Raw genomic sequence first — 13,835 nt, forward strand, 5'->3', positions numbered from 1 at the left:
CATTTTAAAAACAGAGAAGCTTTTAGGGTTCAAGGCTCAAGTTCTAATTTTTTTTTGACTATGACTAAGACTGGACAACTCCAGATAGGAAATGAATAATAGATCTCATTAGAAAAATAGATCTGAGAACCATAGATTCACTAACAGCAAATCGTTACACTTTTGTTGTTGTAGCTGCAGAAACAGCAATAGAAGAAACTCATCTCATCAATATTTGTGGCAGGCAGAAAGCTACTAAAAACCAGATCATAAAACAAAAGCCACTCTTGGTCATGGCCAGACTATCCTGAAGACTGAGTACTTCTATTTTAGCTATTTTATGAAATCTGGATCAATTTGTGGCAGAAGAGCTAGGCATTTCTATATAAATTTTAAAGTAAGGGAGTTCAAATCTTATGAAAAACTTAAATTGTCTATTTCCTAATTTGTCCCAGAATTCAATATAGTATGAGAAGTGTAATAGTTATTGTCCAGTTGTGTCTGATTCCTCATGAATGTGCCAACTATGCATGAGATTTTCTTGGCAAAGATACTAGAGTGTTTTCTCATTTCCTTTTTTAGTTTTAGGCAAGGGTAAAGTGACTTGTCCAAGGGCACATAGCTAGTAAGTGTCTAGGTCATATCTGAACTCTGTCTTTCTGACTCCAGGACTTCTATCCACTCTGCCACCTAGCTGTCATAGTAGTTAGGAGGAAGAGGAAGAAAAGGAGGGGAGGGGGAAAGGAAGATAGGGGAAGGAGACAGCATCCAGGTATTACAGTGATAAAGTGCTAGACCTGGCCTCAGGAGGATTTCAGTTTAAATTTGGCCTCAGATATTAGTTTTATGACACAATCCTGTCTGCCTTAGTTTCCTCATCTGTAAAATTAGCTAAAGAAGAAAATTGCAAACTATTCCTATTATCTCTGCAAAGATAACATGAAGTCATGAAAAATCAAATAAAATGAGTAATAATAATATGTATGCCTGCGACTATAAAGCAATCAACATTTATTAAGTATCTACTACATGCCAGACATTATGTTAAGTACTAGAGTTTCAATAAGAGGCAAAAGACAGTTCCTATCCTCAAGGGACTTATGTATATGTGCATATTTACATATATGTATCATTATTGCTCTCATTGGAGGAAGGGAGGAAAAAAGGGAAGAAGGAAGGGAGAGGGAGAAAGGGAGGGAAGAAAGGAGGGAAGGAAGGAAAGAAGAGAGGGAGGAAGGAAGGAAGGAAGATTTTTCCACTAATAGAGATTGGCAACTAATGTGTAACTTTTAAATTTTGAAGAGTTGCCTAGGACACCAAAAATCAATCAAAATTTGCCATAGTCACACATCTAATGTGTGTTTTACAGGCAATACTTAAACCTATGTATTCCTTTCTCCAATGCTTCTATCTATTATACTAAGGATAATTAACATGTGTGTTTTATGTGTGTCTGTGTGTGTGTGTGCGTGTGTTATAGAACTCTCTAGCAATCTAATTGAGCTTTTGGACCTCTTCTCAGAATGTTTTTAAAAATGCATAAAATCAAATATGCAAGATTATAAGTGATTATACTAAAATATAGTTGTTTTTTTTAAATCTGTGTTAACATATTTAAGCTATATCATATTGCTTGTTGTTTTGAGGAGGGGGAGGTAAGGGACAAAGGGAAAAACATTTGGAATACAAGGTCTTAAAAAATGAATGTTGAAAACTGTATGTATAATTGGAAAAATAAAACTGTATTGAAAAAAAATTTAATGTGTTACGATCTGTAGGTCCCTTGAAATGGATGCATTACCTCCCCCAAAGGTAAGAACCTCCACATTATACCAGTCCTGCTGCAAGGGATTTTCCTAACTGTCATATCCTAGCACCCTCTCTGTGTTAATGGCAAATTCCTTTAAAGACTGATAAGTTTCTAGCAAGAATTCCTTTTTCTGTGACCAGGACAAACCCTGACCTCAGCAGGGTTTTGGTGAGGGATTATTAGAAAGACCATTTCTCCCCAGAATATTCACACCAGGGTATTACTTTTAATATTACTATTTTGAAATTTCTACACTCTTGAATCCAAATTATGTTAAAAACTAAACATTTGAGAATTGGCCATTAGGTTGATCACATAATCAGTTCTCTGAGTGAGCTCTTGTGATTATTTCAACATCCATGAAGGTAACAGTGAAACTTCTCTGGAGCTCTCAAGTATGTTTTCAAATTCTTTCATGATTAGTACATTAATCCTAGTCTCTGGTATGTTTGCCAAAATCCCTGGCCTTTGGGCTGCTTCCTAACAATGAATGCTTATGAAAGTGCTCTTATGATTGAAATATACAGGAGTGACTTGATAGCCAGGCCACAAGATAGGGAATGAAAAAAAGGTGCTCTACTTATGCCAATCAATGGAACCAGCTCCAGTCAATTCACCTAAGATTTCAGATAGGATCTCTTTGTCACACTACCTTTGTGCAGCAACTGCCCAGGCCATTGGCACATGCCTATTCCAAAGCTGATGAGCTGACTGATGTCTACTTACTACCCAGAATTCGTTCCTTTCCTTATCTTGAGACCTGTTTCCTGTTCCTCCCTTTCTACTCACTCCTCCCTGAGATTCCTACCTCCTCCCCAGCAAAATTCCTACAAACTCCTCAGCAAGAATATTGTGCTGACATTCCTATTCACAAGAATTCAATGGGACAGTTTATAGTATAATTAAACCTTTAAAAAAAAAAAAAAAAAAAAAAAAAAGGTAGAACGCCAAACTTTAAAAGAAAATTTCTCATCATGCATTTGTATAATAACAATCTTTCTCTAAATTTTACAGTCCACCGTCTTTTGTCTAGTTTGTAAACTAATAAAAATGGACCTCCTGTCCCTCCTTCTGCAGTTCCTCTGTAAGCTTTGGCAAAACAAACATGAAAAAGTTATAAAACAGACTAATAGGAGAAAATCATTCCATCAAAACCCCTATAAAAATGAAAAGTAGCTGAAGGGAATTAACAAACTTAGAATGTAACCAGCACTAGGAACCTGACAGATTTTTCTTCTTAAATGTTCCTTCTTCACCTAAAAATCAGTCCTCTTTTCCATACTGACCTCTGAGAGATTTTGGAGTTTTTAATTAATCAGTTGTCTTTTTAGCTCCTTGACTAATCTCAAAAAGTCCATCCCCCTCTAGTCCTGCCAGTTCACTCACTCCTGCTTGTTTGTCTCTCTCTGGCCTATAATCACCTTTTCTTCTAGAATTGTCTGCCCATAGTTTGGCTCCCATCTGCTGGCCCATTCTACTTTGTCTCACTTAGTTTTTCCTCCTGCATCTGACTTTTAAAAAAATATCTTTAATAAATATATCATTATTCCTCTATTCCTTTACAATTCTTTGGGGGAAATCACGAATTTTTTCCCAAGAGCTCTGTGATAAGCTTGTCCTTGAAGACAGATCAGCTTTATTCTCTATCATAACATCAACAAGCAGACACTACATTAGGTATTGGAGAATTAAGGCAAAACCAATCCCCTGATCTCATGGAGCTCACATTCTATACAAAAGATACACAGAGTAAATGGAAGATTATCTCAGATAGAAGGCACTGAATTGGAGGGGAAGAGGAGGGGATTGGGATTGGGAAAGACCTCCAGTACAGAGTCATATTTGAGCAGAGTCCAGAAGGAAGTAAGGGAAAGTAGGAGAAGGAGCTAAGAAAGGAGTGCCTATGAGGAAAAGCAAATAGGGCAGGGTAGCTAAATCATAGCATATGAAGAGGTGAATAAAAGTTAAAGAAACTGAAAAGGTAGGAAAGGGCCTGGTTGTGAAGGGCTTTAAATGAAAAGCGATTTATATTGGTTGCTGGAAGTAGTAGGAAGCCATTGGATTTTATTGAGTAAGGAGGTAACATAGGCAGACCGGCAATTTAAGAAAATCACTTTGGCAGCTGAGTGGAGGATGGATGGATTGGAGTAGGCAGAGACTTACGGAAGAGAGATTAAATTGAGAGTTACTGAAATAGTCCAAGAGAGGAGAGGAGAGCATGTACTAAAGTGGTGGCAAAAAAGAACATAGACAAGATTATTCTTGAAAAATAACCAAATTAGGGGCAGCTAGGTGACGCAGTGGATAGAGCACCAGCCTTGAATTCAGGAGGACCCTTTTTCAGTGTTAGGCAACACTTAACTAACTTAACACTTCCTAGCTGTGTGACCCTGGGCAAGTCACTTAACCCCAGCCTCAGGGAAGGAAAAAAAAAAGAAAGAAAGAAAGAAAAGAAAATTAGCCAAATTAGAATCCCAGCTATTTTCCTTCTATTTAAGTTTTCTTCATTGATTACAAGAAACTTTATAATATGTGCAAGGAATATGAAGGAAATTCCCTTCTTTATGTCTGGAAGATCAGCTTACATGTATACTCTGAAGCATGAGGTTTAATTCCCTTTACCCAGATTTAGCTCATGGAGCTACAGATGTTAAAATAGTATTATATTAGCTTTGGAAGTTTACTTCTATAGAAGTGAAAAGAAGAAATTATACTATACCATATTTGATGATTCATAATTGACTATCGTTAACTGTCACCAAACTTACTATTAAAACTAATTAGAAATTAAACTCTATACATGTATGTAGTCTTCAAGTTGTAAAAGCTGAACTTACAAATGATTCATACAAATTGTTGAGAAGGAACATATAGTAAAGAGAATGACAGGCAAGGGCTTCCTCTGGAGCCATGGATAAAGTGAGGGGAGACAGAAGAGATGCTAGCTTTTAGAGAATTTCTGACTGAAGGAAAATCAAGAGGGAGAGAAGAAAGTTTTGAAGAAGTTTTTAAAGGAAGTAGTCTTGAGATATCTCTATATCATGCTAGCTTTATCAAGAGACCACTCTAATCAAAAATAAAATTCCCCCCAGATAATTACAGATTCTCAGAGTTGGAAGACATCTTAGAAAGCCATGTATTTAGAGATTTCCACCAAACACCACTATTACTCGTCACTCCCCTCATCCACCCACCTCCATACACAATATTCCTTTTTTTTTTTTTTTTTTTTTTTTTTTTTTAAATTTTTTATTTTATTTTATAATTATAACATTTTTTGACAGTACATATGCATGGGTAATTTTTTACAACATTATCCCTTGCACTTACTTCTATTCAGATTTTTTCCCTTCCTCCCCCAACCCCCTCCCCCAGATGGCAAGCAGTCTTATATATGTTAAATATATTACAGTATAATTTAGATACAATATATGTGTGTAGAACCGAATTTTTTGTTGCACAGGAAGAATTGGATTCAGAAGGTAAAAATAACAGTTTACATTCATTTCCCAGTGTTCCTTTTCTGGATGTAGCTGGTTCTGTCCATCATTAATCAATTGGAATTGGATTAGTTCTTCTCTATGTTGAAGATTTCCACTTCCATCAGAATACATCGTCATACAGTATCATTGTTGAAGTGTATAATGATCTTCTGGTTCTGCTCGTTTCACTCAGCATCAGTTGATGTAAGTCTCTCCAAGCCTCTCTGTATTTCTCCTGTTGGTCATTTCTTATAGAACAATAATATTCCATAACATTCATATACCATAGTTTACCCAACCATTCTCCAATTGATGGACATCCATTCATCTTCCAGCTTCTAGCCACTATGAAAAGGGCTGCCACAAACATTTTGGCACATACAGGACCCTTTCCCTTCTCTAGTAGTTCCTTGGGGTATAAGCCCAGTAGTAGTATGGCTGGGTCAAAGGGTATGCACATTTTGATAACTTTTTGGGCATAATTCCAGATTGCTCTCCAGAATGGTTGGATTCTTTCACAACTCCACCAACAATGCATCAGTGTCCCAGTTTTCCCACAGCCCCTCCAACATTCATCGTTATTTGTTCCTGTCATCTTAGCCAATCTGACAGGTGCATACACAATATTCCTGACAAGTGGCCATCTTACCTTTTCTTGAAGTTTTCCAGGGAAGGGGGAGCTCACTGAAACTTATTTTTTTTTTAATTTTTATTTTTTTTTTTTTTGTAAATAAAGTTCCTTCTGTATTTTATTTTTTTATTTATAAAATCTTTATCTTTGGAGAATGATAATTTCTATGGATGATATTTATGAAATCTTCAATTGTTAACATTCCTAGACAGCCCATCACATTCTTCAATTGTTCTAATTTGTTGTTTATAATAAGTCTACATCTCTTCTGTGCACCCTGCAGACACTGCTCCCAATTCTGCCCTTTGGAGCCAAGAAGAACAAATCATTCCCTTACTCAAACACTCAGGTTTGCCTTTCTTAACAGTTTCTTCAAGTGATCCAAGAAGCCCTTCTCTAGGCCCTTCACTACACTGGTTTTAATTTTCTGGAATATGAAACAGCTTTATCATTATCCTTCCTAAAACAGTCTCCAAAATAACATGATATTCCTGGGGTGATCTGACCAAGCAGAGTATAGTGGAATAATTGCCTCCATACTCCAGGACACTATGCCTTTCTTAATCCCATTTTGCTTTTCTTGTTTGTTTGTTTGTTTCACATTGTAGTTTGATGTTAAACTAAGAGTTCACTAAAACTCCCACTTCATTTTCAAATAAATTGCTCTGTAGCTATCTTTTTCCCATCTTCTGCCTACAAAATCAATTTCTTGAACTCAAGACTTTAAACTTGTGTCCATCAAATTTCATCTTGTTAGTTTTTGTACAATATTCCAGTCTAATGAAATCTCTTGGTCTCCCAATTCAGTCATTCAATGAGTTAGCTATTTGTGTCTCAAATTAGATAATATATGCAAGGCATTTTTCAAACCTGAAAGCACTATATAAATTGTTTTTTTTTCTTCTTTTCATTCTTCATCATCGTAATAATAATCATTATTATTACTGTCCTACAGTCTGATGACTTCCTTCCCTGAGTCTTCTATCAAATTCCTGCTAAACGTGAGGATTTATAGAGCAATATGGAGGTATACTGGTAAATGTTCATTAATCAGGGTGGAGGAAAGAAGAAAGAAGATAAATGAACACACACACAATTTTAAATTTAATTGATAATACTTTCCTATGTTTAAGTAATCAACAAAAAACAAAAAAACTGAATCTGATATGAAAGGATCTGCTTATTTCAGAAGTGCATATGAATGTCAGTTTTGGTTCAAATGCCAAATTTGTTAAATATGTCACCTATATCCATAAGTCATTGATACCAATAGTAAATCATACCATCAGATCCCTGGGGGTATTTCCCCAGAAACTTTCTTTTTAGATGATAGTCAACCACTAACGACTACTTTGGGATTTTAATACTTAACTCATTCTGAACTGACCAAATTATACTAAAGTCTAGTTTATATTTCTCCATTTTGTCTATAAGAATAGCATGAACAACTATGAAATGCTTTACTAAAACCTAAATAAATGACATCGACAGCATTCTTTGTATTTAGCAGTCTAGTAACCCTGACAAAAGAGGAACTGAGATCAGCCAGCTCTGATCCAATCTTGATGAAGTGTGATCATCACTTTCTATTATCAGAGCCAGTATTCTCAGACAATCTCCCCTCCAAATACTCATGGGCAGATGTGACTCTTCTTAGTTTCTAAAATAAGATATCATTATGTTTGTTTTAGATGTTATATAATCATGGGGTTTCTTGGTCAATTGTTGCAACTGTGTCCAACTTTTCATAAGACCATTTGGATAATGGTTCTTTTTTTTTTTTTTTTAACTTTGTTGTAGAATCAAATATATATCCAACATTAATTCATTTGGGTTTAGCAAGCATTTTCTTTTAAAATGCAAATACCTCTTGAATAAAGGAAAAATTAATCATACACACATTAGTAGTAAATAGTTAAGAAATTCCCTGCACTAAAGGAGTTTTGACTGAGATGAAAAGCAGATCATTTTGCAGCATGAAGTATGTTGGGGTATTAGAGTTTGGCCTGAATGAGATGGGGGAAAGCTCTGGTAATCTATCCCCTATGTCTGGGATTCATTCCTCATCCTCAGCTTTCAAGAATCCTTCTTTCCTTTTTGATGGTCAACTCAATATTGGGCCATTGCTGTATAAAGTCTTCCCTTATCACTAAAAGAGAAAGTGTTCACTCCCCAAATTTTCCTATTTATTTCCTTATTTATCCTTATTATAACTTGCCTTAGGTTCACTTTTCTATGTAATATCTTAGACCGTCAAAGTAGAATGGAATAGTAGCTAATATTTATGTGACCATTTAAGGTTTGCAAAGCACTTTAGAAGGGAAGGGAATAAACACTTACTAAATGCCTACTATTTGCCAAGCACTGTGAGAAGCAAATACTTCACAGTTATCTCATTTGATCCTTATAACAATCCTGGACAAGTCACTTAAGCTCTGTCTACCTCAGTTTCCTCAACTGCAAAATGAACATCTATGTTCTTAATAAATGTGTTTTGAATTAAATAACTTAAGAAGTATATTTGAAGATGTTAGAAGGGAGAGAAAAGGTAGGTAAAAAGGTACTTAGACCTATATCTAAGAAAAGGAGACAAAATGGCTTTTATTAGATAAATAAATTTGGAATTCTAAATTATTGACAAAGATTCTGTTCCAAATTTTTGGAATACTCTTAAGTTAGAGGCTACCTGTCTTTATTTACCTTATTTTTCTTTCCTTTTTACCAGCTTCAGTGATTTTTAATGGATGACATTGAATCTGTAAAAGATAAATTTTTAGATCACCTAAGAGAGAATGATAATTATGTTATCTAGAACAAAGCCTCTTGAACTGTGAGTCATGATCCCATATGCATGGGGTCATATAACTAAACATGGAGGCCATGAAAAATTTGGCAACAGCTAAAAGTTTCTGAATGTTCTATGTCCCTCAGTGTCAAATATTCTGCCAGGATTTAATTCCTTTTGTAAAAGTAAACTACATGTCCTTATCAACATGCAAATTTGTTTTCATCTTTACTAAATGATAAATTTATATGTCTATCAATTAATTTTTTAAAATACATTTCTTTATGATTTATTATCTGTAAATATTTGATTTTTATATTAATTTTATATATCTATATATCTGGAAATTTTCTCAGACAAAAAGGGTGCCAAGTGGAAAAAATTTAAGAAATCTAGAACAACTTGAAAATTTTACAACAATTCAGAAAATTTTAAAGATTTTAATTGTAACTTCAGTGACATGACCAGGGATCAAGGAAAAATACATTTTATGTTCAATCATATAACAATGTCACTTCTTTCTAAGTAATTACCTCCTCTTTTGTACCTTAATGTAAACACTCTCATCTTAAGTTAGTAAGCATAAAGAATTAAGGGAATTCAATGTAAAGAGAGAATATGTTATGACTATCATTTTTAGAGAAACTTAACCATGAGACTGCGAACAAAGATTGGGATCTCACCAAAATATGATCAATAAAAGCTTGGAATAGAATCATGTAAACTTTGCCTTTCTACATTTATATTAGGCAGCTGAAAAAAAACTCCCAACAACTTTACATATCCATATAGGAAACAATGTAAAGTTGTTGGGAGTTTTTTTCAGATGGCTGCCTAATATAAATGTAGAAAGGCAAAGTTTATCCTATATGGATATAGAATATAGGATATAGACAAAAAAATTTTCTAAATTTCAAACAGAAAACAAGATGCCCAGACATTTCAATTTAAGATCTTTGAAACTCATTTGTTCATTTACTTTAAGAAAAGAGTCATTACAGTCCCATAGAAATGTTATAAAGTTAAGCAAAACAAAACTTAATTGAAGCTAGTTTCTCAATATTATATGTTAATAATCTCAGATTGTGCAGTTCAGCAAATTCAAATTCACTGCCCACCATTAATTTGTTAGAAGACTAAATTGTCTCTGAGTCCCTAAAAATAGAAAACTGAGATTATTCAGAGAAAAATGTGATTTCTCTTTATTTGTTCTCAGGGAAAAGACAATGTGCATTTTCTATCCCCATTAGCAGTCAAGGTAAGCACATCTAAAAAAGCACTTTTAAAAGCTAAGTTAGAAGGAATTCATTTTTAATTAAGAGAAAAGGTTCTTGTTTCAACTTTGTTTCCCTTACGTCATTTATTCCTTCTAAAACTTGAATTATTTTACCTGATGTAAACAAGAGAAGACTGAAGGATCTAATTTCAGGGTTACTTTTTACCATCTCCTGCCGCAATCTACTCCCAAAATAAATCCATAGTATACCATTTCAAATCAGGCACCCAGCTATTACCAAGCCCTCCTTTCTCTGTTCTCCCCTCAGTTATTGCCTGCAATCAGACCCACTCGAATGGGCAGCATCTCTGGAAAACACAATAGCAATTGATTTAGTCTGAAAGGTCTAAAATTCTATTTTTATTTCATCTAGAAGGTCTAAGTATAGGGTTTATAGCAACAACAGAAGTGGGAGAAGCATTCAGAGTCAAGTCAATGAATGGAAGACAAAAGCCAATAGAAATATGAAGAGTATAAAAAGAATTAGGTATAGGTGCTGGCGACAAAAAGACCAATAACTTAGCAAAATGATACTCACATAATTCCTTAGAAATCTAATCACTCATCCCTGCAGGTGTGACTGAGTTTAGCGGTGGAGCAGAAACCAAGAACCATTGAAAACAGCCACTCTGTTGTTATCTATTTGTACCTTTTTAAGTAGAAGGAAGGAGCAAAATCTGTGTTTCAGTCTTGGATTCGGAGATTAACACTCACGGAATGACCCAAGACATCAGCAATAGCTAGAGCACATTTCACTGTACTGTCTTTGCTTGGTCTGTCCACATTCATGTGTAAGCTTCTGAAATCGGAGTTCTGGGTGGCTTTGGAGGGGACCATTTATTCCAATGTTTGCTGCTGCCTGGACTGTCCCTCCTTTGTATTCTAGGCTTAATCAATCACCTGGGCAAATGGCCAGGAATGAAGATGGGAAACATGAGAGGTGTGTGTGTGAGAGAGGAAGCAGTCATTAGAGGCGAACTGGGAGGGACAAGAAAGGAGAGACAAGAGAGCCTATAAGGAAGTTTTAAAATCAAATACAGTGTCCCTTTATTAACTAGTGACTCCAATGATGTAATTGGGAGAGGAAGGAAGGTCTGTGTTCCTTCATTGTTTTCATTTGGGTTTGGGGGCCCTGTGGTAGCTTGTGATAATGTCCAAGTTTCTTTGAAATGGCTCCAGAAATCATGAATGTTGGAGTAAATAGGGAAAGAATTTCAACCAGCTCCACCAAATTTTCACCCCAACAGTAGTAGTGAGGATTAATAATGTGTAGTGAAGTAGAAATATTATGAGACATTAACAAGGATAAATAGGCATTAGCAAATTTGCTTTTGGAACCTAAATTAAATGATTAATATGGTCTAATATCAATTAAATGCATACAGTAATGAATAGCCAAACTATTCATCAGTGTAATAGCTAATACATAATAAAATCATCTGTTCTACAAATGCAACATTTTTTTTCTTCTAATTTTATGGTAGTTGGTGCAAATATGTTCCCTAGATATCTTCTGATGAAAATATTATTTTAGTTTTCTTATAAAGTATCATCAAATCACTTGAGAATGAAAAAAAAATTGAAATGTTTTTCCAAGGCAAAAGAAATCTGCTTTCCTTTAACTATTACTCATTAGTAACAGATTAACTTATGAGCTATCAGAATCAGCAACTCTTCAATCAAGAAAGCAGAAATGACACTTAGAAGTGAACATAGCACCCAGATGATTTACACACGAATGCCCATTGACAATGTCTTCTTTTATAACTGTGCACATCAGCCCTACCCATTCCCCCACCCTGCAATCTAGATATCTTCCTCTCCCACATTCTCTCTCCGTGCCATCAGAAAAACCTAGTTATCTCCAGATGACACTATAACCCTGGTCATCCTTTCCAGATCAGGCTATAATTTCTTTCCTGCCCACAAACATTGTCAGCATTGGTCCTCCTCTCAACTTTACTCAGCAACTTCTTGTCCTTTGAAGTTCAAACCATTCAGACCAATCACTTACTCCTATTCCAGTTGTGGTTCTCAATAACTTCCAGATCAAAGAATTTGGAATTTAGTTTACCACATTCTCTCCTCCCTAAATTCTGCCCTTTTATTTCGAACTTCAGCTTACATATTGACGTCAACTCCAATAACCCTATTGCCATTTTTCCAACTCTTCAACTCTTATCCTCAGTACTCTTCATTCCAACTTCTAACCCATAAACAATAATGGTTTTGCCTTTTACCATGTACTTTTACCATACTCACATAAATATTAAATACTCTCAACACTTAAATTCTTCCATCTAATCATAATCAATTCTCTGGAAGTTTGGAGTCCATCTACTATTTCCATTGCACAAGTGTGTCCCCGAGGACTCTCCCTTTTTTTCTTTCTCTATTTTAATGATCTTATTGGCTTTCATGGGCTCAACTATCAAATAACTCCTGTCTAGCTCTCCTCTCTCTTTTGAGCTCCAGTCATCATGACTGGCATATTCACCTAGATATTCCATGCTATTGTTGTTGTTGTTTTTCAGTAGTTTTTCAGTCATATTCAACTTTTCATGACTCCATTTGTGATGACCGCATTAGCATCCTGGATACTTTAGAATCAGCCAGAGGCAGGATAAGAAAAGTCCTTAGTCTTTATTCTTGGTCTTTAGCAGTAGAAGTGAAGGGAATGGCCCCAAGTGACCCCACCATTTTGTCTCCTGCTCAGAAGTGATTCTGGCAAGTCTCACTCCACCCCCTAGTCCCTCCAACAGTTCTCTACATACACCAAATGATTGGGCCAGCACAGGATAGTGGGAAGGGCCATTTTCCAAGCATATACTAATAGAGTATTGTCCAATCGGTAATTAACCTCAAGTGCTTGATTGTCCAACCTCAGTGCATTAACTCACCTCAGTGTTAACTCAAGAGTTTCAGCCCTTTTCACCCATTTGGGATTTTCTTGGCAAAAATGTTGGAGTAATTTGTTTCTTCCTTCTCCAGTTCATTTTATAGATAAGAAAACTGAGGCAAAAGAGAGTTAAGTGACTTGCCCAGGGTGACAGTCAGTGTCTGAGGCTGAATTTGAATTCCTGATTCTAGGCCCAACACACTGTTCACCACATCACTTAGTCACCTAAGAAGAGATGAGGATGGAACTAAGATTTTGAACCTGAAGAAATTGGAAGAATAATGCTGATTTTGACAGTGTCATGATATCTTCAGTGATTTTCTAAATGAGGTTTACAGTGTAGAAAGAGAATTATGGGACTCTATGTGAGATGGATAAAGGGAAAAATGAGAAAATCAAAAGGAAGTAGAAACAAAAGTGAGACAGTAAGGAAATAAGTTTATCCTGTAGGCCTTAGCAAATAGTCAATTTTGTATAAGGGTATACTGTGAGTATGTTGTAATCCCACTGACCTATTAAGAAAATCTCTGAAAGGAAGTAGTCTGTAGATTATCTTTTAACATAAAACAGTCATCTTTCCAGTACAAAAGCACTGGGTTTTGTCAGGATAATTTCATCATAATGAATGTCACAAGGGCCTTAAATCAGGGAAAGGAGTGCAGTAATGAGCTCCTACATAACTAGATTTAGGCGAGGTCCAGCATATCTTACCAATTGTGGTGTGGCCATGGTATATTGGGATGCCACATAGGAGAGGCAATGGAAAAGAAATTATGAAATTGCACAATGCCTACAACAGAGGAAGCACTTAATAAATGTTTTATCTATGTGGCTATGAAGTGACACAGCAAAGAAACATGCATAAAAAGATAATGTCTTTTTAAAAAAATTAGGAAAATAAATCTTTATGTTCTTTGTAGTACAGTGAACAGAGAAATGGTGACACCAAGGATAGCTGGAACCAGAGTCAAAA

General features: G+C 35.4%; 1 protein-coding gene across 2 annotated transcripts in view; it reads right to left on the reverse strand.

The window, feature by feature from the left end:
* The window catches only part of ARHGAP28 (Rho GTPase activating protein 28), a 188,870-nt gene that overhangs the window by 135,915 nt on the left and 39,120 nt on the right, over positions 1–13,835 (reverse strand). Inside the window, exon 1 of one of the 2 annotated variants that reach the window (XM_074275324.1) lies at positions 10,502–10,932. The exons of the other annotated variant lie outside the window; for it this stretch is intronic. The gene's annotated coding sequence lies outside the window, so the exon portion shown is untranslated. Of the gene's footprint in view, positions 1–10,501; positions 10,933–13,835 lie in introns of those variants that run through there. 2 annotated transcript variants of the gene reach the window in all.

The sequence above is a fragment of the Sminthopsis crassicaudata genome, chromosome 1 (assembly GCF_048593235.1).
Source record: "Sminthopsis crassicaudata isolate SCR6 chromosome 1, ASM4859323v1, whole genome shotgun sequence".
Taxonomy (NCBI): Eukaryota; Metazoa; Chordata; class Mammalia; order Dasyuromorphia; family Dasyuridae; genus Sminthopsis; species Sminthopsis crassicaudata.